General features: G+C 41.1%; 1 pseudogene; it reads left to right on the top strand.

The window, feature by feature from the left end:
- The first annotated feature begins 5,333 nt into the window (after positions 1 to 5,333).
- On the top strand, positions 5,334 to 5,520 carry LOC112309260 (ATP synthase membrane subunit K, mitochondrial pseudogene; annotated as a pseudogene).
- Positions 5,521 to 25,346: the final 19,826 nt, after the last annotated feature.

The following is a 25,346-nucleotide window of genomic DNA, read 5'->3' as shown; positions in this document are numbered from 1 at the left end:
AGAGCTCTGTGACATGGGGTCAATTTCAATAACAACAGTAAGTAGCTACCACATATTGAGAACATCCTCTATTTCACAAGTTTCACACAGTTTACCTCATTCAAGCCTCACAAACTTCCTAGGATCACCTATGATTACTGCCACTCTAAAATGAGGTTACTGAGATTTGGAGGCGGGTGGATGACTTGCCAGAATACACACAGCCAGGAAATGATTGGATTAGGACTCACATCAAGAACTGAATGGCTGTCCAGACTGCTCTCTGTCTACTAGGCGGCACTGCCTCACACTGTGAATGCCCAGGGCCTGAACTGGACACACCTATAGTGACCAAAAAGAGATTCCTACTCCAGGAAAAAAGAAAGGAAGGAAGGAAGGAAGAAAAAAAGGAAGGAAGGAAGGAAGGAAGGAAGGAAGGAAGGAAGGAAGGAAGGAAGGAGGGAGGGAGGGAGGAAGAAAGGAAAGAAGGAAGGCAGGCCCACAGGTTGAACTATGCTCTGTTTCAAGAATTGTAGATTTTAACATAAACAAGTGAATAAACAAGAAAAAGGTTTTGTGTTTTCTCCCACCTTCAAGTTTGTTTGCCCACGTTTCATATTGTTTGGGCTTGGTGCCAACCCCTTCCTTTGTCTTCTGCTCTCTCTTTGACCATCAGTTCCTATACCCCATCCAGCTCCAAGCTGTCTGGTATCCTGAGTCTGCCCTTTTTGACCCCCTGGCCTATATCCTTGTTCTATCCTGGCTCACCCCAATTTGAAAACCTGCTCCTTTGGCATCTTTCACATCTGTAACTGTTGTCTAAACACCTCTTCCTTTGAGTTCAGAGACCAGGTTGGCGAAACAGCTCCATTCAGAGGCCATCTGGGAAATGGGTGACAATTGAGAACATGAGTCTCCTAGATTTCTCCAAAAGAGCCTTGTCCTTCTACCCATCTTCCGATGCACTTTCTGTACATCATTTCCATGCACTTTGATGCACAGTAGATAATTCAATAAATGTTTGTTGTGGAATTCATGAGTAGTTATTATTTCTAAGCAAATGCTCTTTAAGAAAGTGTAAAAATTGGGGGGTATTGAAAATGGCATTCCCTTTGGCAGAAACCAGGTCCAAATCGCTGAGTAGTTTGGAATTTGTTTACTGTTATCAGCTTGAGAACAGCACCATTATTTCCAATGGTGAGTGCCATTGTTAAGTGCTTGCCACCTGCTAACCTCTGTGTTTGACATGTAATTTTTTCTAATCTATTCACTAAACCTGGATATAAATGTTATTATTTTTATATTAAAGGTAAATAAAGTGAAGCTTAGAGAGGTTGTGTAACCTGCCCAAGGTTATGTAGATTGTGAGTTGTGTTGTTGGGATTCTTATCCCAATAGGTTTGCATTCATCCCCTGCATCTTCATACTTCTCATAACTGAACCCTAAAGGAGAAATAGGACCTAGAAAGATTACTTGGCTATGTAATTTATGCAGTGGGTAGCTTTTCTGAAAAGCAAAACTGTTTACCTTTACACAGCATTTGAGAATGTATTAAGTACCTATATGCATATCATCCTATTTGAGCTTCACTCAAGCCTTTTGAGCTATTATCTTCATTTTTATAGTCTAAAGAATTTATAATTGTATTGGATCAGAATGACTGGAAAGCCTGCCCTGAGACACATGGACAGAAGTAGCGTAGCTGGAACTAATGACAAGATTTTTGCGTTTTCACCGCAAGATTCAAATTCCCAAAGATAGCAAGGGACCCTAAAAGACTGAACAGGAAAGCAGTTGGCAGATGAGCTCCAGTCTAACACTATGGAAACAGAATTGCAAGTCAAATATACTCTAAAATATAATGCTTAAAACATGTACATTCAAAGAACATATATATAGCAATCACATCTCAGTGGTGACTGGACAGGTTTCCATAGCAATAGGATTTATTTCCAGTAGAATTTGTGAAATTAACATCATAGGCTTCCCCTCATTACAAGAAACAAGTTAAAATTTCATCAATATTTGTTTTTCCATTATACAAAGATGGTAAGATTTGGTTATGGCAAAGAGACAATAATTCTGACCACAGAGCAAACAGGAAATAAGGTCACCATTATTTGTCTGGAACAAAATGAATCTCTGCTGGCCTTGAGATGCTGCAGCCAAGGACACCGAGTGCCAGACGGGTCATGCCAAGGCTGGATGTCTGCATTTGCAGATCTGCACGTCAATGCAATGCCAGCAAGTGGATTACAATGCACAGAAGTTTAAATTGGCCTTCCTTAAGTAGAAAAAATATTTAAAGGGAAAGAACAATTTTCTCCAGGAAGGAGCACTTAGCGCTGAATGGGGCAGGGAAGCCTAGAGCTAGAAGAAAATAACAGTAATGAAACCTCACATTCAATGTGTCCTTTCTCTGTCAGACACTTTTCTAAAATCCTCCTGTGAATGGACTCAGTTCCTCTTCCCAACAGCTTCGTGAGGTAGGTGCTATTACTACCCCTGATTTGTGTGAACACCAATGCACAGGCAGTTCCATTTCTTCTCCAGGGGCACACAGTGTTGGGGGATGGCAAAGCTCAGATTCGAGTTCCGGAGACCTGGCCGCAGAGCCTACACTTTAACCACTTTCTACACAGGCAAGGACATTTTCCTTAAAAGGGGAAAGTCCAATTTTGGGTTTCTTACCCAAAATTTCAGTGTCTTATGTGACTGAACTGAAGATCTTAGACTGCAGGTTCGCTGGGACTTCCGTCAGGCCAGCCTGGCTCTTCATGCACAGGGCAGGTGGTAGGCAAACGTAGAGACTCGTGGGAAGCAGTGGCAAAATCACCAAAGACTTCTGATTTTGTCATGCTTTTTAATAAACATACTTGTTCCTCTACTTTCAAACAGCTCTCTCCAAAACTCTCTCAATAGTTCAGACCTTACTAAAGCTACTTTAAGGGTGGGTCCACATTTTGGCAGAGCTACACTTTGATAACTGATGATTATTGAGCCTCAGATTTGAACTTGAAATTCCTGTGCCATGCAGTGGGCATTGTGTCTGGACGAATGGGGTTGGATCTGCATTCCTTTTAGCCAAAGAATGATGATGTAAAATGGCTGCATTCCACACACCAGCTATCTTTGCTAACTATGTGGATAAAAATATCTTTATTAAAAACAGGGACTTTGGCAGCTACTTGATGAGACAGAAAACTGAAAAATTTTGTTTATGATCTAGAGTATGAAGATAAGCACAGGGAGGCAGTTTTGTGTAGTGATTAATAATGCTACTTCCGGCCCTGGCTGATGTGGCTCAGTTGATTGAGTGCTGGCCTTTGGACCAAAATGTCACAGGTTTGATTCCTGGTCAGGGCACATGCCTGAGTTGTGGGCCAGATCCCCAGTTGGGGACGTGTGAGAGGCAACCAATCAATGGATCTCTCACACATTGATGGTTCTCTCCCTCTCTTCCTCCCTCTCTCCGCATCTCTCTAAAATAAATAAAATCTTAAAAAAAAATAATGTCACTTCTGGCGGATGGGTCAAACCTCAGCTCTAACATCTACTAGGCTGGTAACCTTGAGCAAACTATATAACCCTTCTGAGCCTCAGTTTCCTCATCTGTAAAATGGGGCTGATAGTGCCACACCCATAGTGTTGTAGAAATTAGCAGTTACAACAGTACTGGCTGTAAGCCTCACTCCCTGTTCCTTTGTCCTTTGGATTCCAACAATACCGAACTTCCCTCAGTTCCCCGGAATGCCATGTCCTCTAAGGTACCGGTGCCTTCTGCTCTGCCTGGAAGGCTCTTCCCTTAACTGTCCTCTTGAAAAACGTCTTTTCATTCCTCATAGTTCAAGTGCATCATGACTCCCCCAGAGTCTATGTATCTCTTCCATCTTTCCACTCTTTCTGGCAATGCAGCACTGTAATACTGATTAAAGTGTAATGATTTGTGAGCATATCATTCTCCTCATCCCATTATGTGAGTTTACATTAATCCTGGTGCCCAGCGTAGACCCTGGCTCATGATGGGCATTCAATAAGCAGCTGTTGAATAGATTAAGAGGCAAACACGGAGCTTCAGTATAAAGTTCAGGCTGATGTTCAATAAAATAAGAGACTCTCTGGAGGTCTTAACAATCTAATACAATCAATCAGGAGGTCCTAACCATAAAATTTAAAGTGCATTCCCATTTTGGTTTTAATTGAACTCCAAAGCTTTAGAAATTATAGTTCAAACTTAATTAGACCCCGAAGAGATTCTAGATCATATTGTGACAGAAGCAGACTTGCGAGGCCAGTGGAAGGAGGCAGAGATCATGACCCCACTCGCCCCGGAGACATTCTTCTTTTATGTCCTAATCAATGTCAGTAAGCATCCTGAATAATATTGCCCCATAAGAGACGTGGATATATAAAATCACATCAAGAATAACTATTATCTTTCACGTTAAACAAAGGATCTGTGGCAATACTTATATCCCTTTCATTGTTCTAAACGTATAGCCTGTTCTTAGGCAGTTTCACTGTAATGGAAATAGAGCTAAGAACTAAGTCTGGAAACCAGCCCCCTCCACACAGTTCAAAGCTTCTCAGGCCTAGACTGCTCTAGTAGGCAGGATGCCAGTAGATTGATAAGGGCAAAACATTCCCACAGTTGCCAAATGAGAACTGGGGGAACATGCACTGAAGAAAAATTTCCCAAAGACACTGCAGAATGCCACCCCTTATGTAGCCTGCCGGCCAGAGTGAGCTACATCGTGGAGAGAGTGAAAGTCAGTGGTATCAGGGTGAAGTCTGGGTATCCAGAGGCTTCTGGGTAAAAGCTTCACAGAGCAGAGGGAAAGCAAAGCTTAATCTCTGGCAGGTACTGAAACAGAACCACTCTGCGTTCTGTTCCTCTGGGTTCTGTTGCCTGCCACCAAAAAACCATAACTCCCAATGCCAGAGTCTTATAAAAAGGAAAGGAACTATTTATTCAAACATTAGACAGATTTAGAACAATGGTAGAATTCCGCCATTAAATCCCACTCCCTTTAGAAACAAAAAACACCCATAATCACACAGTCCTGCCTTCCCCTTGCCAAAGCAGGCCAGTCAGAGGTACCGCCTCTCAGGAAAAGAAATAGAAGACTGTAGCTTAGCTAGGCAGGTTCCCGTCTGTATTCTGGCTTCTTCCAGTTGTACATGTTATGGAAGACTCCTGCCCCTAATTCAAAACTGCATCCTAATGGAGGGCCAGTGAGGGGGGGGTCTTTCTGCATCCTTTCAAACTGTGTGGCCAGTACAGCCTTCTCTGCTCCCAAGTCGCATAGTTAAGAGAGCTTCTCCTTCCCAAGCTGCATGGTCCAGAGAAATCATGGCAGGTCCATAAATGGATGCCCAGTTCCATTTTACTGGTATTAAAAAAATATTTCAACTCTTACACTTCCACAGGTAGAATGAATTGTGTACTGACCACAAATGGGGGTATTGCTTTGATGAGTTTATACTTCAAGTTAAGGTCTTAAAAAACTCCAGCTGTGAAAGCAACATATGAATTCTAAATTGTCTGTACCTCATCTGTTTTGTTCCCATGCCTGGAGAAGCTAATGTCAACCTATCAGGTGATACTCAGTTTATACAATAAATTGTGAACCTGGAGGAAAAAAGAATCCAGTTTTAATTTATTATCACCTACATATATATATGTATATATATGTGTATATATATGTATATATGTATATACATATATATACATATATGTATATACATATATATATATATATATATATATATATATATATATATATCCATCCCAGGGCAGAGTGACTACTTATTGGTGACTTTGAGAGAGGAACCAGGCAAAGAAAGATCAGTCCTTTCTTCCCTCCTTCTGCTAGGGAGCCAATTGTTCACAGAAAGCAAGCATTCTGTTGGGTCTCTGTGCTGTAAGTTTTTCAGTTAGGAGAGCTCCTTATGGAAAGGCTGGTGGTTATCCTGATGAGTTTGGATTAGGTAAGTAAGTCTGCCTGATGCTGGAGGGCGGCGTTAGGAAATTCCTTCTTGCTGCACCTGACCCACATTCACCAACATAGCTTTTAGCAGCAATAAAAGCTGATACATTAGTCTTCACCTCCCTGATTGTTCTGTATACCCCAATTAGTTCAAAACTGGGTCAGGAAAAGGGTTATACTTACAGGCTCTCTAAATCCCCAACAGGTTTGCAAACATAGTTGGTATCACCCACTCTGTTACTGCCTTGTCTTTGACACAACAGGACAGATGGCAGTGTCTAATGCGCAGCCTCTGGTCCTTCAGGGACACGCTCCATAATCAAGAGAAAACCCCTCATCTCCAGTGTTTGCAATTTTTGTGGTACAAATACCCATATCATAGCTGATTTCAAGCTACCCTTGGGATGTCACTGAACAGAGCTGGGAGGAAAGATGCACACAATCCCTTCTCTCCAGCCATGAAGAATCAACTCGGCCAACTTGCTGCATCTCTTTAGAGCCAGAGAAGACATCCTTCCAGAGAGGCAGCTGCCCCTGGCATGTGGCTGGATGCACACTTCTCAGCTGGAATTCCTCTTTGGTGATTGTTTGCTGCCCTGAGAATTGTCTCAGCTGTAGGGAAAGGCCAAGCTTTTGTGCCATATTCAGTGGCAAGTCTACTGCCAGTTCCATACATAATTAAAAGAAACAAGATGAGAACAAGGTCCCCTTGCAGATGGCCACACCAGGAGCCAGGCCAGCATGGGTTAGAAAGACTTTCTTCCTAAGTTCTTGTTGCTACACCATTCCCTGGTCTTATTTTGGAATTCAGTAATCATGACCCCGTCATATAAGAAAGATCATTTTTCTTCTCACACACAGAAAAAGACATGGTAACTATGTGATGGGGTGGAGGTGATAGCTAGTACTACAGTGGTAGTCATCTCACAATTTATAAAGGTATTAAATCAGCACATTCTATGTCTTACAAGGTTATGTGTCAATTATAGCTCAATAAAACTGGGGGCAAGAAAGGTCATTTTTCTGTTCCTAGCACCGATTTCCTAAGCAACAGAAACACTAGAGTTCTAATTCTGTATAATAGTTGAGTGATCATAGGGTAGTTGCCGATACCATCCTAATTCTCATTTTCCATATTTCAAAAAATGGAGACTGCGATATATTCCCAAAAGGTTGTTGGAAATAATATAGATAATGTTCCTAAAACACCTAGGATCATGTGTGACCTTTAAGCATGTAGTTAATGGTAGACACTGTAATCACTCCTTTGTTGAGGCAGGGGTGCAGACACAGCCCAACGAGGTGAGGTGGGGAGCAGAGTCCACTGAATGGGAATCCTTTCGATTTCCTTTCTGTTTCTTCATTTTGTGACATTCACATTAGTGTTGCCCTCGTGGCTAGACTACACACTGTCCCCTCTCTAATTCCACCTTCTTCTGAGCCTCCCTCTAAGAAGTCATCATTCTCAAAGAGCTACGAAACTGTAAGCAACCATGTTTTTATACATAGCAAGCAGGAGGTACATACCTATAAGAAACACTTCTGAGGCCATTCTAAGCCCTACCCAAGGAAAGCTGGGCAGTGTTCTTTGTAGGCAATCTACAGTAATCTTCTGGACTCATTCTCTCCTGCCTCAATACTTCTCCCATTATTTTTATATACTGAGGTCTGTCTGGGGAAAATGTAGCCATTATTAATATAACGAGAATGGTTTGCACAACATCAATGTGACGTGGCAGCCAAGAAGAGTGGACTGGAATATGCATGTGTGAACAATGACAACTTCACTGCACTAGTCAGTGGGGACAGTAGATGCCACTGAGTGAGCATGCGTACTGTGTGACCATTGCATTTAAAATGACTGAGCAAGTAGAACAATGAATCTACATCAAATTTTGCATTAAACTTGAACATTCCTCTGCAGAAACTATTTGGATGATTCAGAAGGCCACAGCTATGGGCAACTGGCAGCTTCATCATGACAATATGCCCTGTGCCGTGCATCACGTCAGGTGCAGTTTTTTGTTGAAACATCAAATCACCCAGGTGACTCAGCCCCACTACAGCCCATAGTTGGTGCCCTGCGACTTCTAGCTTTTCACAAAACTAAAATCGTCTTTGAAAGTGGATTTCAGACCATTGATGAGATTCAGGAAAATATGACAGGGCAGCTGATGACGATTGGGAGAACTGTGTGAGGTCCCAAGCTGCCTACTTTGAAGGAGACTGAGGCATCATTGTCCTATGTACAATGTTTCTTGTATCTGTATTCTCTTTAATAAATGTCTCTATTTTTCATATTACATGGCTGGATACCTTCTGGACAGACTTTGTATAACTTCCTAAAATAATGCAGTAGCCACAGAAGAAAAAGTTAGCTCAGGAACTTAGTAAATGTAAATCTGTTTCTAAGAGTGCATTCCCCAAGAAGCACCATGAGGAAAAGATTCAAATGCAAGTAGTTTGCCTGTGGCTGAAGGAGTAGGAAGGTGAGATAAGGAAGACAATAAAGGGTGCCTATTGAGCCAGTTAAAATATATGGATAACTGGAACTTAATCCTCTGAGAGAACCACTTGGAGCCTAGTGTAAACCTATGCCTCAGAGATCTGCCACTTTAGGGACAGGGGACCTGGGGTATTTATTCACCAAATCCTGTTAGTCGCTGGTTAAAAGCCCTTGCTAGAGAGTGTCAATACCATGGCACTTCCTGTGCCACAGGAGAGCAACATGGCTTCTTTGGCCAAGGAACTCTTTCAAGCAAAAGAATGCAGGCATTGGTAGGTGGAAGTCTGCTGGCATACACTGACGTTGTAGGGGTTGGGGCATGGGGTGACCACTAGGGATCACACAGCTGAATTCCTGGAATGTGGTTGTTGTTTTAAGTTGTGACAAGCCAATTCTTAAAAGAGGACATTCATGATCTAAAATTCATGCTCTCCATCCTGTTATATACCCACTGAATATTGAAAAAGCCATAAAAACAGACCATAACCCAACAGGAGAAAGAAGGTATGGGATTGCATCTAGTAAGGTGACAGTTATTAATTTCACTAGCATTCATAGAGGGTCTTTTAGTCTGCCAGTCTTGATGATATGCACTACAATACAAAGGCATATTCGACACAATCCCTATCTGTAAGGAGATTACTTTATAGTCTAATAAAAGGGATATAACCTCTGACCAGAAAGTGGGATCTGAGAGCAGAGGACACCTGTGGCTGCTATCTAAATAGACAATCTGGGAGGCAGCAGTGCCCCAAACAAGAAACACCTATTTGGTATGTCTAGACAGACAGAGCTTCAGAGAGCCTCACAGAGTTGGTCCACAAGTGAAGAATGGTCCCAGGCAATTCCCAGAGGTGGTGCGGAATGAGTATCATGTGCTCAAGAGAGGCACGAAAGCAGTAGATAAATTGGTTAGGCATGGAAAGCATTTTCCTATGAGAATGAGAAATGCTGGGCATGACCTGACCAGAAGACGGATGAATTAGTGGGCCCCAGTGCAAGCAGATGACAACTGAGAAGCAGATGCCTTCCCTCCCACTCCAAAGTCCTCTCAGAGCTTGGGTGGAACCAGAGAAGTCAGGAGATGGGAAATCTTCATTGACTGAGAGTTCTGCTTCTGGTAGAATGAGGTCTTGTCATACAAATTCTGTTGAGTTATAGACAAATGAAGTACGGACATTTCTCCTACACTCGAGTTTGTGGAGTGAAAGTTGTACCCCTTGCCTAGTGATCCCCCTAATACCATGTTGTTCTGATCAATGAATCTCTCGGAATGGTGAAGTAAAGGGAACATGGTTTTTAGAATCAGACAGACTTTGATTCAGGTCTTAACTCTCCTGATTCCAATCCCTATTCTACGTGTGATTATGGGCAAATTAACAGTATTCAAATTCTTTTGAGCCTCAGTTGTCTCATCTGCAAACTGGAGGTTAATGTAAGGACTAGTCAGACAAGAAAGAATTGTTGACTGGGGAGACTGAGCAGAGCAGGCTTCCAGAGGGATCTCCTCACTTCCAGGCTACGAGGCGATGTGACCATGGCACCAGGTCAAAGGGAAGGGAACCCTGATGGACCGGACACAGTGACTCCACCCAGGCTGGGTGACATTGGGAAGACCTCACAGACTTCATGGAGACATCCCAGACACAAGCTGAGAAGGGAGTTGGAAAAGGAAAGGCTCTGCTAAAGGAAACAGATGGTACCAAGAAATCTTCTCAGAGAAGCTATTGCATCATCTTCTCTTTTGTTTCTTCAGATGCAATTATATCAACTCCCAAGAGTGAGGGAATTTGCCACAAATCAGTAAGAATTTCTGAAGAATAAAAATTTCATGTGTGTTTGTATGTGTAAAAATATCACCAGTTTTAAGGGGATGAGTGGGTGTTTTAAATTCTTGGTTTTCATTATGAGAAATACTAAATAGAACACATTATTTTTATGTACATACTTACATGCTATTTTTCAGATACATCTAATGATTCTTTTAATTTTTATTTGTTCAATTACAATTTACATTCAATATTATTTTATACTAGTTTCAAGTGTACAACATAGTGTTTAGACAATCCTCTACTTTACAAGGTGTTTCCCCCTGATATTTTCAGTACCCACCTGGCACCCTACCTGGTTTTCACATTATTGACTGTATTTCCTTTGCTGTACTTTAAATCCCCATGGCTGTTTCCTAACTACCAATCAGTACTTCTCAATCCCTTCACCTTTTCACCCAGGCTCCCAACCCCTCTCCCCTCTGGCAACTATCAGTCTGTTCTCTGTAACACCAAGGTGTCTCTAATCTATGAAAATTAATGGTAGATACATATTGCCTTCTTCCGCTGATTTATAAGATGTATTTACGTAAAATAAAAGTTTGAAAAACACAATTTTTGTTCAAGTGAGTTTCTTTACTACATCTTTTGACCTGGAGAATTCTTTTTCTATCATTTTGCTCTTTGAAGTTAAACTTCAGAGGTATTACTAATCTGAGACAAATCAAGTCTCAGAAATTTTGAAAACAATTGCTTTCTGCCATGTATGTGAAAACATACACAGTGTCTGACATACAGTTAGTGCTCAGCAGAACTCATGTTCCTCTGTTCTCCCCCCCTCGCCAGGGGCCCTCTGGGAAAGAGCCTTTTCTTCTCACCATTTCTGCATATTGCCTAACTTTCCCATACCCCGTCTGCCTCAAAACATAAAATATCTTCAGTTGTTTCTGCTTAAAGTGTGCCAGGTGCTGGAGGTGCAGAGAAGACTCAGCCCCTGCCCTAGGAAGATGACAGGCTGGGGAGAAAGGCATGCAAACCTGAGACAGACTGTCTGCCTGACCCTCAGTTGTCTAGGTTTAATTTTACGTACACAACAATCTTCGCACCTGGCTGCCTCCCCATTGGCTTTCTTCTCGTATACATCCTTCAAACTCTGAACAGTAGAAGACTAATAACAACATGATTAGGCTTTATAGTTTCCTTGATCAGGCTTTCTAAATAAAGGAGAACCTCTCTTGAAAAGGGAGATATGCTTTAAAAATGATGATTCTAAATTGAAAAAAAAGGGGAAAAAAAGCAATGATTCTACATGTAGCAAAGAGATCTGCCTACTCAAAATTTAGATTTTAAGAAACAAATTCTCTATTATGTTTTATTTCCACCCATAGAACCTTTCATTTGGTAAACAGGTATGGAATGCCTGCCTTGGGCCAGGAACTGTATAGGAATTGGGTTAAGATGAAGTAAACATGGTGCATGCCCTCCAAAAGTTCATGCCCAGGTGGAGAAGAAAGGCAAGCAATAGACAATTAATTAGAGGGCAGTGTGATGTTCAGGGAGCTTCAGGAATACAGAGGAGGATGGCCTCAATCAAGTCGGTAAAATTTGCTCTCTCACAGGTGCCCGTGGCCACGTTACTCTCCATTACTGCAGGAGCAGTGATCCTGAAACAGAGAACTAGAAGTTATTTTTCCTGATTTCAATTTGGCTCCCTAACAAGGTGCAAGTGGTGTGTCTTAACATTTGCATCCTATCCTGCTAATGCCATAAAGCCTGTTGAGATACCAGTCTCAATCGGACAGTCTCTTGGACTCTGTGTTCTATGTCCCTGAGGACTCAGGAAACGGCAGCAGAGGGACGGTCAATGGCTGGAAATATCACCACCTTAGGTTCAAAGGACGAGTTGTTTATGAATTTAGGGGAGGAGTGAGAGCTTCTCAAGAAACATTTTTTTTGATTGAGAAAAAGTATTTACACTGTTGTGTGGCTATCGTGTGCCCACCGTGTTACTTTTTCTGGTTTTGCTCTGTGGAAAAAACAAAGAGGCACCCCTCCAAGCAGGGGAGATGCGATGCTATATCGTTCTTGCTCTACTCACAGTTCTTCCTCAGTTTAATGAATGGGAACGAGACTAAAATAACAGAGGGCAACTCTGGATTGCTATAAGAACAACTACGTTACTCCATTTCATTACAGAGTTAAGCTTCCTATGAGTTGAGAGACTTTAATGGCAAATTTAAAAGGGGAGAGAAAAAAGCCAGGGTTTTGTCTACAGAAAAGCATGAAAAATGTTATAAACCATAATTAATGAGGCTTAGTTAATAAGATGCTAAAAATAAGGTGTTTATTTCTTTAAATCTTGCTCTGTACAAATGGCATGTTTAAATATAGTATTCTTTAATGTTGTTAAATATATTTCAATATCATATTTTGTAAAACAAAGGCTGGGTAGAAAAGTGGGGTTTCTTTCAATTCACTAACTTGCTGTGCAGACTCCGTGACCCAAACTAAGACACCTCAAGTAAACGTAAGTCAGGATATCCAAATTACAAGGACACTCTGTAAGGGAGTTGGGATTATCAGACTCTTAAGGGGTGAGTTTGCAACCTAATTATAAAATGACAAAAGGTACTATCTGAGTAATAATAATTTGATCCCATAATGATCAAAACAGCTCAAAGACGGAACTTCAAGCACTGCAGGAAAACCATTCTCTCTGAATTCTGAAGGCAGTTAATGAGAACTAAGGTCTCTGCCAAAATGACTACAGAAGTCAAATAAGAATTCTTATGGGATTATCAGAGTTGGAATCAGAGTCGAAATGGCCTCTGAGAAAAATGCAATCCCCATACACAAAGGATGCTGCTGTGATTTTTGCTTGTTCTGAGATATGGGCAGATAATCCAAAACCATAAATTGGGTTCATTCTTTGAAGTACCATATTTTGAAAGAGACTAGATAACAAGAAAGCCATATACTCCCCTCTTGCTCTCATGGACACTTGCTTTAGGAATCCAGCCACCATGCTGTGAGGAAGCCAGAACAAGCCCAGGTAGAGAGACCAAATTGGGAGCCATATAGGGTGGGGCAAAAGTAGGTTTACAGTTGTGAGTATACAAAACAGAGTTTATTCTTCTATTATAATTTATTAATTATTGTATTATTTTCCATAAGAACAACTATAAACTTACTTTTGCCCCACCCTGTATATAGGTGTTCTGGCCAACTGAGCCCAGCTGAGGCCTGATCAGCAGACACACTGAGTGAGGACACCTCCAAGTGATTTCAGCACTGAACCACTGAGTCTTCAAAAGCCCCAGACACATGGGACAGAAAGGAGCTGTTCTGGTCAGGCACTGTCTGAATTAACAGACTCACAGAATCTATGAGCTTAATAAAATTGTCATTCTATACGACTGTTGTTTTTTTTCTTATTGCCGATGTGGTGGGGGGCAGGAGTGTGAGTGGATATGCAGCGGTAATAACTGCAGTGGTCAGTATCTTCAAGTCCCCCAGGCCAGAGGCCTGTCACAGTATCCAGAGAATCCATCTCCAGTCTTCAGCCAGGGTGGAAGAGACGCAGATGCCAGTCATTTGGATTCGGGGAGAGGGTCTCGGGATCTAACTGCTTCGTTAACGTCCTTTTCCATCACACACATACGCCCACTTCTAGAGTCTGGTGCCCTCCACTCCTGAGCCCTGTGAGGGGCCTACCAGTTTTTTGTTTTTTTTTTGTCTTAACTTTTCATTCTGTCAGCTCAGGATTCAGGTTTCTTAGATCTGCTAAGGTCAGCTGTCATTCATTCCTTTAGTTTTTCAACTTTCAAAAACGTATTGCTATAGCTGTCTCTTTTCCTTGTGAGTTTATGCTTTTTAAAAATAATCTTATTGATGTCTCCATGGGATTTTTTTGGAGGAAATGGAATTAAATGTATATGTTCAATTTAGTAACTCTAATTGGGATTTTATCCAGGTGTTTCATTTTTATTTATTTTTATTGAATTATAATTAACATAATATTATATTAATTTCAAGTGTACAACAGTTATTTGATATTTTTATATATTACAAAATGATCATCACGATAAGTCTGTATCTACACTTTTTTATCCTTTTTGTATATATTGACTCTATCTCCTTTTATTTATTTAATTAAAATAAATTACTCAAGACTACTGGATACAAAAAGACTTGTGCTTTATTAGAAAACAACAATGACACCATTAACAAAAAAACCTTTCTACTACCTTTTTTTTTTCATTTCTCTGAGATTTGTCCAAATACATGTGAGTCTGAAGGCTCCCTCTTTATGTAGTTCCAATCCTCCTCATCAAAGAGTTTTTGTGCGTGGTCTGTGCTGCATAGTCATAAGAAGCTCTAAAAGCACAGGCTGATCCCTGAAGAAAACAACCTAAAGATTGAAAACAATATAGAGAAAACACAAAGACTATCAAAGTGCACGCCATGACTGTAAATAAGTAGATTGGATGAAATATTTACAGAATGAATGGGCCAAAAGCTTACATATGTACAAGCTCGTATATATATGAGCAGCAATAGGAAACTAACACACAGACACTGGGAATTCATCAATAAATGGCCCACCCAGGTCACCCAACAGGGAAGTGCAAAGTCACTTAACCCTGCATATGCACTCAGTTTTTGATCGGCTCTTTCCTTTATTTATAATCATGAACAGATAGAAAAGGAAGCCCCAGACATCTGATGAAAGCCTCATAATGAAAGATTAAAAAATGAAAAACCTTAAAAAAAAAGTCTCGGTGTTGATAAATCTGTTCATCTTCTCCTGCACGACTTTTGAATTTTGTGAACTGATAAGCAAAACTTACCCTCCTTTCCCATCAAGATGCTAAAATTAGTGTCCTATATTTTCTTGCAATTTGTATGATATTTTGATTTTTAAATTTTAGCTCTTCAATTCTCTCCCTTCTACCTGTGATGAGCCTAGGCGATGGATTCCACCTTCCAGGGCATGTATAGGTTACCAGTGCCAATATACCATGGTCTCCCCTCCCTGGGTAGGTCTAGCCCTCAATGTTGTGTAAGATTAAGTGGTTTAATGATTACAAAAGGAATTTGTAAAAATGAATTTAAAAAAATATAAAAACACTACTCGAATATAAAGTTTTAGGTGGATAACAATGATGATTGTCAGTATTTCCAACAGCCCTTCTGTTTACCAAGAATTTCTAGGTGCTTCTTCCTATCCAGAAGTGGGATTATCTCTATTCTCTTTTGTTCCCTCCTTAGCTCTCAAATTCAGAATCACACTGAGGAATTCTGCATTGCCTGGGAAGACCAAGTTTGCATGATCAGAAACAGCCCTGGGCAGCACAGGGATCTTGGAAGTCTAGTCCAAGTGCAGCATCACCATTTGGAACAACTTTGATAATGGCAGCTGCTTCACATAGACACCTCACCCTGCTGGGATTTATTATTAGGCCAGTATTCCAAACAGAAGCTCCATTCACTTCATCTCTCTTTCAGCTGCAGAGGGTGGCAGAAACACACCCTGGGCCATCCTTGAACCTGGGCAGGCTTGTTAATCAAAGTTTCTTTAGCTTCATCTAACAACAGGGGTGTGTTGAATAAAACTCCAGAGTCAAGTGTTGACTTTGCCTCCTTCAAAGGAAAGCAGTGAAATAGGAAAGGCGTCCAACTGAGATAAAAGCTAAGCTAACAAATGATAGCATTTCCAAAACAAATCATTGGGCTTAAATGCCCTGGCGTGAAATATGAGAGGAGGGAGTGTCAGAGAAGAGTACAGGCTGAACTCGACCCTCTGGTCAACAGAAGGCAGGGGCTGACAGAAGACCTTGATATGAAATGTATGTCTTTCTGACAGATTTTCCAAGAGCCCACCCTGCCTGTATCTTCCTGCTCTTCCTGTTTTCCCCATATTTCCTGTCTTCTTCGTACAATGCATGCTGAGAGGACATGTTAGGTTGTCATTCTATGTTTAAAGTTATTCTCACTGTTTAGTCTAAAAAATCTATTAGAGAGAAATACAGAACTGATTGAGAAGACATAGCCTCACCATGTTAGCATGGACAAGGAGTGGTGAGAAATTTGGACCAAATGCAACAATGGAAAGCTGTTTGATAGTAGAGCCAAAATCAAGCCCAGGCCCTAAAGGTTACACACTTGTTTCTATAACCTAGTCAAGCTGCCACTATAAATCATTGGTGATAAGACACTTGCAGGTGATCTCTGAATCAGAGTGCTGGAGACACACAGATTGACCACTGGGGTGTGCTGCAGGAAATGATTGCAATGCAGGCTTATTTGGTACCTTCTCTGTGCCAGGTATTGTGCTAAGTTGGATAGTGCATCAAGATAAGCAAGACACCATTGTGCACCCCAGAGACACATCATCCAGCAGAGAAAATGGAAATACAAGAACATGTAACCCAGTCATTGAAGAGTTTCAACAGGATGGGTTGACTATCTTCATTAAAATTTTTTGGTTTCAGTGATGAACTTTAACTAGCCTTCAAGCGAAGATGGATTTTATTGGTGCTATATTATAGAAAAACTACATATTAAAAAAGGCAGTGAATGCAGTGGAGTCTCAGAGTCAACTGAGACCAGGGATTCGAATGCTGCTAAGAATTCTTTTCCTTCTTTTCCTCTTTCTCTGTTGACCATCCCTGCTTCTCTAGCAGGGTATTCAGTAGCATTCAGCTGTCAGAGAGAGACTATTTGTGTTCCTTTCAGATTCCAAGTCTGAAAGTGCTGGAATGGTGTCATCGATTTCCATGTCTTGATTTGCATTCCCACCTCTGACCAGTGCACTGCAGTGAGAAAGAAGCTCCAGAGAAAACCTTATACCCACCCTCTTCACCTTGGTAAATGCCTCCAGGCTTCAGCTCCCACACTCTTTGTTATTTGGCTATTCTCTTTCTCATAGTATCCAGGTTCTCCTTCTCTGCCCAGATAATTCAAAATGATGAGTGATTTGAATGATCTATATGTTTTGAATTAGCTTCTCTACAAGACATTGCCTCATGGGTCTCCCACCTCAACTCCATGAACATTGACCTTAGACTTATGATATATATCCACTGCAGACTCCCAGAGGCCAGACACCCTTGCCTACATGGCAAAATTCAGATGTCCATGGAATGACCACATGGAGTTATTGTATCAAGAAGGCTGGTAGAAATGTAGGTCTAGAGCCCAAGGAAGCATTTAGGATTGAAGGCACTGGTTATGGAGAATCATTGGCCTGGAGATGACAGTTGAAGTTGTGGAAATATATATGATTACCAAAGAAGGAAATGGTGTATGAGAAGAGAAAAGGACCAAAGAGAACCAAGAGCATCCTACATTACAAGGTAAGCAAAGTATAAGAAACCTTCAAAGTAAGAGAAAGAGAGAAGGTGAAGAGGAGTGTGGGAATTTGAGAGTTCTACTGACTTAAAGGATGAACTTGTGTTATGCTGTAGACAGCTCTTAACTATCCAATGGCTAGCAAGTAGTAGACTTTCCATGTCTGTGATTTCTCCCTATTATTCTACTTACAGCCCTCTAGTTCATGTCTTGATAACAGTATCCCTTTGGGACTGAGAAAGCAGCATTTTGCTTTCGAGCGCTAAGCCTAATCCAAAGGATTGACTGGATAGGAAAATGGCTAAGGTGAAAAGTAAAGATTTTTATTTTCTTATTTATGGATTTTTATTCATCCCTTCAGTAATGCATTAAATCATTTTATTTTACTTTCTATTCTCACCTGAGGACATTTTTTCATTGTTTTTAGAGGGAGAGGGAAGGAGAGAAATATCGATGTGAAAGAGAAGCATTGATTGGTTGCCTCCCATATATGCCCTAATCAGGAATTGAACCTGCAAACTTTTGGTTACTGGATGACATTCCAACCGACTGAGCCACATCAGCCAGGACAATAAAGCATTAAAATTTTACATCATTGCAACGTTGCTAAGATTCTAAACAACCAAGTGACTGAATTCCAAATTTAGGACACCAAGGCATGTAAGATTGCTTGTTATTCTCTAAGAAGGCCTTTCAGTATAGCATGTATCACTCTTCATGTCATCCTGTTGTCCCTTTATTTACATACTTGGTGTTTAAAACCACAGCAGGAAATGAATAGTTCTACTGAGAAAAAAACATGTCTACGTTGATAATGGCCTTCATTGCCTAACTGCTTTGGCCAATTTCCAAGCTTCTGAGTGCATGTCTGAGATGGTTGTGCCCAGCAGCTGTGAAAGGATATAACCATAAATTAACATAGTTGTTGGAGGTCATAAATGATTTAATAAGTACTTCTTCTCTCATCAATGATGTAAAATTTTCCCTAAGGTTTTTAAAGTCAAACCCTGTGGGTCAGATTATAGTTCCTTGCCAGGCAAGGTGCGTGTCCTATGATGTGTTTTTAATAAACAGCTCATACCAAATTGCTGTAGAAGTCATTCATCATTGACTCCTGATATTAGCGATAATGAAGATTTTCCAGTGCCCTTCAAAAATTCCTTTCTTTTTATACTTTGGACAAACAGCCAACTGAATAAAATCGGAAGAATTTTTTTTCAAAGAAACCACAACAACAATCACAATAAGTAGAAGTAGCAATCATAGTAGTGGCAGTACCACCCTAGAGGATCAATACTAGTTCCATACTCAGAGTAGCAATACCAGAACCACACCCAGAGTACCAATACCAGTATCACACTCACAGTATCAATACCAGTATCATACTCGGTAGGGCACTTCAAATAGTGACAGGGATCAGACAATTCCTATTGTGTTTGCACCGTCCTAATTTTTAGTTACCTTACCAATCTCCTAGATATTTCCACTTGTGTTTAAACCACATTTACTATACTTTTATTTTTCTGAGACAGTCCCTTCCTGGTCCACTCAAGGGTCCCCTTTTAAACTTGGGGTTTAACTAGAACAGAGGGTAGCAGCAGGACTTTTACATTCTGGCATCTGAATATTCCTTTTTTTTTTTTCTGTGCAAACTACAACAGAAATTGCTTCATTAGTGACCTTATTGTTTAGTAAAACACACTTGATAGAATGGCTTATGTAATTCATCACACTGTAAAAGGGAAAATCTGAGAGTTGAAGGCCAGGAATCCCAGGGGGGCGGGGGCACAGATAAATTTGAAGAGATGTTTCTTCCTGAGGAGCCATGGGCAGAGAGAGGTACTGGATGAAATAGCTTACTACTCTTAAGGGTAAGGGGGAGGCAAAAATGACTAAAGAAATAGTATGAACTGTAGTGGAAGAATCTGAATGCAAGGTGGGCTATGAGTGAGATATGAGCAGAGGAGAGCAGAACCAAACTGGAGCCACAAATAGGAGGTATATCCCAGAGCACCATCTTTTCACAACATCCTGTGAGTGTTTTTGGAGTAGGAGGCATGGTTTATTAGATTAGGCTAGACAAGATCTATATGATTAAATATTTAAACGAAAATTAGATAAAACATTTATAAACTTCACCTTCATTGGTGGTTTCCAAATGCTAAATAAAACATTTGATCCTAAATGGGGTAGTCATTTAGGATCAAATTCACAAATTATTTCTAGCTTTCATTTTCTAAGCATTGCACTTCACTTCCTCTTTGAAGTCTGATGTGGCCGTGTGACTACCTTCAGTCCTTGATTTGTGAGCGGGAACCTTACAAGTCAGTGGGCAGTCGGCCACATTGCCTTCCCACTGCTGAAATGATGACGCCTATGTCAACATGATGCCCCTACCAGTTTGAGATTCCAATAGGCTAAACCTTTCTGACCTGCTTTGGACGTGTAGCCAAATGGAGAATTAGGATTACAAACTGGGCGATTTGAGAGCGAACAGGTCAACAGGCACACTTCAGAAATGTATGGTCATCTTTGGGAGGTCTAAACTTGTGTTACGCCTCTGAGATTTGTGGGGTTTTTTTACTGCAACATAACTTTGTCTATCTTGATTGATAAATCAAGGCATGATTAAACAACTTACAATAATTTATTTCAAGAAGGCCAACAGGTGAACCATGCAGTCCTCACTGTAACTGTGCCAGGTTAGTAAAATTTGAGTTCCAATATCTAGGCCTAAGGTAAGGTTAGCTATTACTGGTTTTGACAAGTAAGTAAACTTCAGGGATCCAGAGCTCTTACTTTCCAAGGGAAGACTCTCCTCTTTTGGATCTTGCAAGGAAATGTTAACAGAGATGCATTAAGGTTGAAAGCAGCTGACATCAGAAAAGTGTTAGTATTGCCCAGAAAGACAAGCGTCAGTTTTGTCTGTATGTCCCTGTGTGGCTCTGCTTAAAAGGATGGCACCAAGTTCCCTGAAAGGACAGCCAAATCAACTAGGCGATGTTTGATTTGACCATAAGAATACTGTAGAGAAAATAAATAAATAAATGTGCATGCCTTTAGGTTAAGCAAGCACTCGTGTTTGCCACTGCCTTCTCTTCCTTTCTATGGTGATATCTTATTTTTTCTGCTTCTTCATTTCATCTATGTTACTTGCTTGGCTCCTAAAGGTCCCAATAATGTCTAAATATTTAGACCTTTGCTGAGAGACTTTGTGCTTAAGATGAAAAGAGTACTTAGATCAATGTTCAGGTGTCCAGTGTGACAGAGGGGAAAGCAGACATACATGTTAAATCTTCACTTGGATTATCTCTCAGCAGTACTCAATACCATCAGCTGGTCTCTCTCTTTGCCATTCCCTGGGCCAAGTTGATACCCAATCCCAGAATCAAGGTAAACCCAACTAGACATATATGCATATCTTCTTTCACGTGATGCAGGGTAGGAAAAGATGGCATAGTCACACATCTGGGGTGCCATGGTAGATGACAAGGAAGAGATCAAGAGTCATTGCCATCAGAATACAAAATCATCCAAAGAGCTGTTCTTCAGTGTACAATGACATTTGCTCTTCGATTAACCTGAGGCTAAGAAACAAGCCATTTTTCACTTCACTGATGATGAATCAATATTTTCACTTCTAAGAATGACCACTTTCATCTTTTTATTTTACCTAAATGAAACTCTTCATTTATTAGTGTTTAGCAATGTAAAAGATTCAAACAGAGGTGCTTGGAATGATATCTTCTCAAGAATGTGTTGACTCAACTGTGGAAGTCACGGTACGGCAGCTCATTAGAACCTTCAATATCCCAGTGTCCAGGCTATTACAACTCAGACCAGCTCAATCAGAATCTCAGGGGTAGGACCTAGGCATCAGTATTTTGTAACTGCTCCCCAAGAAATTCCAATGTGTAGCCAAACTTGAGCACCACTGGAATAATGTGTCCATTCACTTACCTATCAGGTTAACCAAGGTCCTGAGATTAGCAGCTTCACTTTCCCCTTATTGATCTGCATCCTGGCTGCTTTACCCAGGCCCATGGTTTGTGTCAGAATGGACATTCAGTCTAGGCCCCCAATGATCCATAGGACATTATAGTGTAAATTAAAGCAGTACCCCCTCCTTCAAGACATATTGCTTCATTCTGTTTGAAATTGTGTTAATATTATAAACTGACTATGCAAAAATAGTCTCTCCATATATCACAAAATTGTTGTAATAAACATACAGATCAGTGATGTTTGCAATGCAAATAGAAGACCCCTATAAATAGCAGCCTTGTACGGTGCACAACCTGTACAACCATATGGGGTAACCCTCATTTAATCAGGGGAGGTGTGTGATTCCAAATCCCCAACTCCCTGATCTGAACACAGCCAACTTGCTCTTTGACTCCCTTCCAGTCAGGATAATCCATAAAAAGAGGGAATATATTTCCAAAGCCTAAACACATACTCTTAGCACCGAGGAAGGCTTTTGTTTTTCTGACTGGTAGCTTATTTAAATGAAAAGCCCTGTAAAAAGGCATAGGAATTAAATCACATTTAGTTATTTATTTAATGAGCGATCCTTATTTTAAAAAATTATGTTGCATGAAATTGGAACTGTTCTGGAAAATTTGAGAAGGATGGCTGCCAAACTCTGACTTCCAGACTGAAATCCTGCAGCTCTGCTCTCCAGGCCCCCGTGATGGAACATTGTTCCCCATTTTGCTCTCTAGGCCTAGCAGGTGCCTTGCAGGTTAGAGGCCACTGGTGTCTAAGGTGACTCTGACAAGGCGACGACAGCTGCACAGAGCACCATCCTTGTTGTGCTCCCTCTCCCTGACTTCTCATGCACAGAGATGGCTGCCTGACAAGGGACAACTGATCCCTGTGCCTTCCTTTTTCCTAACCCTTGGTAAGCATGCCAAGGTGGCAATGCCATGGGGGGACCTGGGGCTCACTGGTAGCTGAGGAAAGGAGAAACTGAAACTGGCAAGGGTGATGGTGGTCCCAGAGACCCTCGTGGAGCATTTGTCCCACATTTGATCAGGAAATGCACCTTCAGAAGAGAAATGCTAGAAAACACCATTTGTGAACTTGAGCAGAGCATCTTCCACCCATGGAAGAACAGAGCAAAGACTGTTGACCAGTAGACAATGCAGAAAAAAACAGTAGTGAAAGTAGTATATTTCCACCAAAGAACAAGGAGGGGGATGAAGATGCGGCTAAGCCCCAACCCTTCACAGATTCCTTTGCCCAAATAATGTAAGAGTACAATGAAAAGAATCTTATTTTTGAAGATAACATTCTAGTCCCTTTCCCAATATTAACTAGCTGTTTGATCTTGGGCAAGCCACCTAACTACCTGGTACCTCTGAGTCCACATCTATGGAATAAAGGGAGGAACTAACTAATCTCCAATATCCCTTCCAGATCTAGAGGCAGCACAGCGTAGGGACTCTGGAGCCAGAACACCTGGATACACATTGTGGCTCTACCACCTGGTAGCTATGTGACCTCAGGCAAACCACTCATCCTCTCTGTGGCAGAGTAAAATGGGATAAAATTGGTGCCTACTTCATAGAGTTGTTGTGAGAATTACATGAGATCATGTACGTAAAGCACTTAGAACCTGGAACACAGAACATGCTTAATAAGTGTTCTGCTGGAATGGAAGCCACATGAGAGCAGGGATCTATGTTTTGATCACTGATATGATCTAAGGGCTGATAACATTATTTAGCACATAGCACACATTCAGTAATTATTTGTTGAAAGAATGAATGAACCACTGCACACCTATTAGAATGGCCAAAATCTAGAACACTGAACCACCAAATGCTTTCAAGGATGTAGAGCAACAGGAAGTCTTATTTATTGCTGGTGGGAATACAAAATGGTACAGCCACTTTGGCAGTTTCTTACAAAACTAAAAACACTCTTATCATATGATCCAGTAATTTCACTCCTTACTATTTGCCCAGAGGAGTTGAAAACTGTGTCCATACAAAAACCCGCATACAGATAGTTAGAGCAACTTTATACAAAATTGCCAAAACTTGGAAGCAACCAAGATGTCTTTCAGTGGTTGAAAAGATAAACTGTGGAACACCTAGACAATGGAATATGAGTATCATTCAGCACTAGAAAGAAACAAACTCCCAAGGCATGAAAATACATGATAACCTTAAATGTATATTACTAAGTGAAAGAAACCAATCTGGAAAAGGCTACATACTGTGTGATTCCAACCATATGACATTCTGAAAAATGCAAAACTATGGAGACAGTAAAAAGACCATTGGTTGTCAGAGGTAAGAGGGAGGAGACAAATGCATAGGCAGAGCATGGAGGACTTTTAGGGCAGCGAAACTATTCTGCATGATACTGTAATGGTGCATGTATGTCATTATACATTTTTTCAAAGCCATAGAATGTATAACACCAAAAGGGAACTCTGATGTAAGTTATGGACCTTGGGTGATAACAATGGATTAATGAAGATTTGTGGGTTGTAACAAATGCACCACGCTCACAAGGGATGTTAATGGGGGAGGTTATTCATGCATACAGGCAAGGGGTATATAAGAACTCTCTGTACTTTCTGCTCAGTTTTGTTATGAATGTAAACCTGCTCTAAAAAATAAAATTTTTTTTTAAAGAATGAATGAGTAAATAAACATGGCAATTCTATAGACTCATGACCAGGGTTTGCAACTGGGTCTTCTCCTTCCCCACGACCCCCATGGAGGTTTCCACCATCATTCTTATTATTGTGCAGAGAATCTTAAAGAAGTAAAAGAGAAGAACACAAAATGTAAATCACAAAAAAATACTTAGTTCCAAAAATGTCTGCAACAATATTTTCAGTTCTACATGTTCTTCCAACGCTTGCCACTGCCCCATCAAGAGACGGAGTCCAGGTCCCCTCTGCTTAAATGTGAGCAGGCCTTTGGACTGCCTCAACATAGAGAGTTGGTGGATATGATGGTACATGACCTTCCAAGGCTAGGTCTAAAAAGCCACGCAGCTTCTGCCAGGCTCTCTCTCTCTTTAATACTTAACTTGGAACATTGAGTTGTCATGTGTGAACTCCAAAGCTGCCATTCTGTGGGGAAGTCCAAGCTAGTCCATGGTGGAAAGACCACATGGAAAAGTCTTGAGACTACCTGAAGAGAAAGAGATGCTGGTCAGCTCCCAGTTGCTCTAGTAACAATCCCCCACCCCGGCCAATTCCAGCTCCAACTGGAGCTGAGAGACCACAACTGCATGAGACATCCAGAGCCTGAACCAGCCAGCTGACTTGTCTCCTACTTTCTGACCCACAGAAACTATGAGAAATAATAAAGGTTCTGTTTCAAGCCACCGTTTTAAGGTGATTTTTCTCCTGCAATAATAGAGAAACTGGACAAACTGCTTGGCAAAGCATAACAATCAAGTGCGGCTTATGCAGGCCCACCTCTCGCAAGCTCCAGATGGCTACTTTGTCCTTGAGAATTTGGGGACTTTCCCCTGTACAACTTCCCCCAATACACCTGGCAATTTTCCTCCTGGCAGTACCCCAAAATCTCAAGCTTCTGCCTCCACAGTTCAAGGGTAAAACCTCCTGGAATACCCTATTCTTGGCCCCCAACTTTGCTGGCCCTCATCAGATAACAAGGAAACATTTATTCTTCAGCAGGGACACTGTTTTCTCTCTTTGCTTCCAGTCACTGCTAGGCATCTCCAAAATCCTTTCCCATCACCTCTTCCTAGAGAGG

The sequence above is a fragment of the Desmodus rotundus genome, chromosome 2, assembly GCF_022682495.2.
Source record: "Desmodus rotundus isolate HL8 chromosome 2, HLdesRot8A.1, whole genome shotgun sequence".
Classification (NCBI taxonomy): Eukaryota; Metazoa; Chordata; class Mammalia; order Chiroptera; family Phyllostomidae; genus Desmodus; species Desmodus rotundus.
The sequence above is the reverse complement of the archived record's forward strand: the minus strand, read 5'-3'. Positions and strand labels throughout refer to the sequence as shown.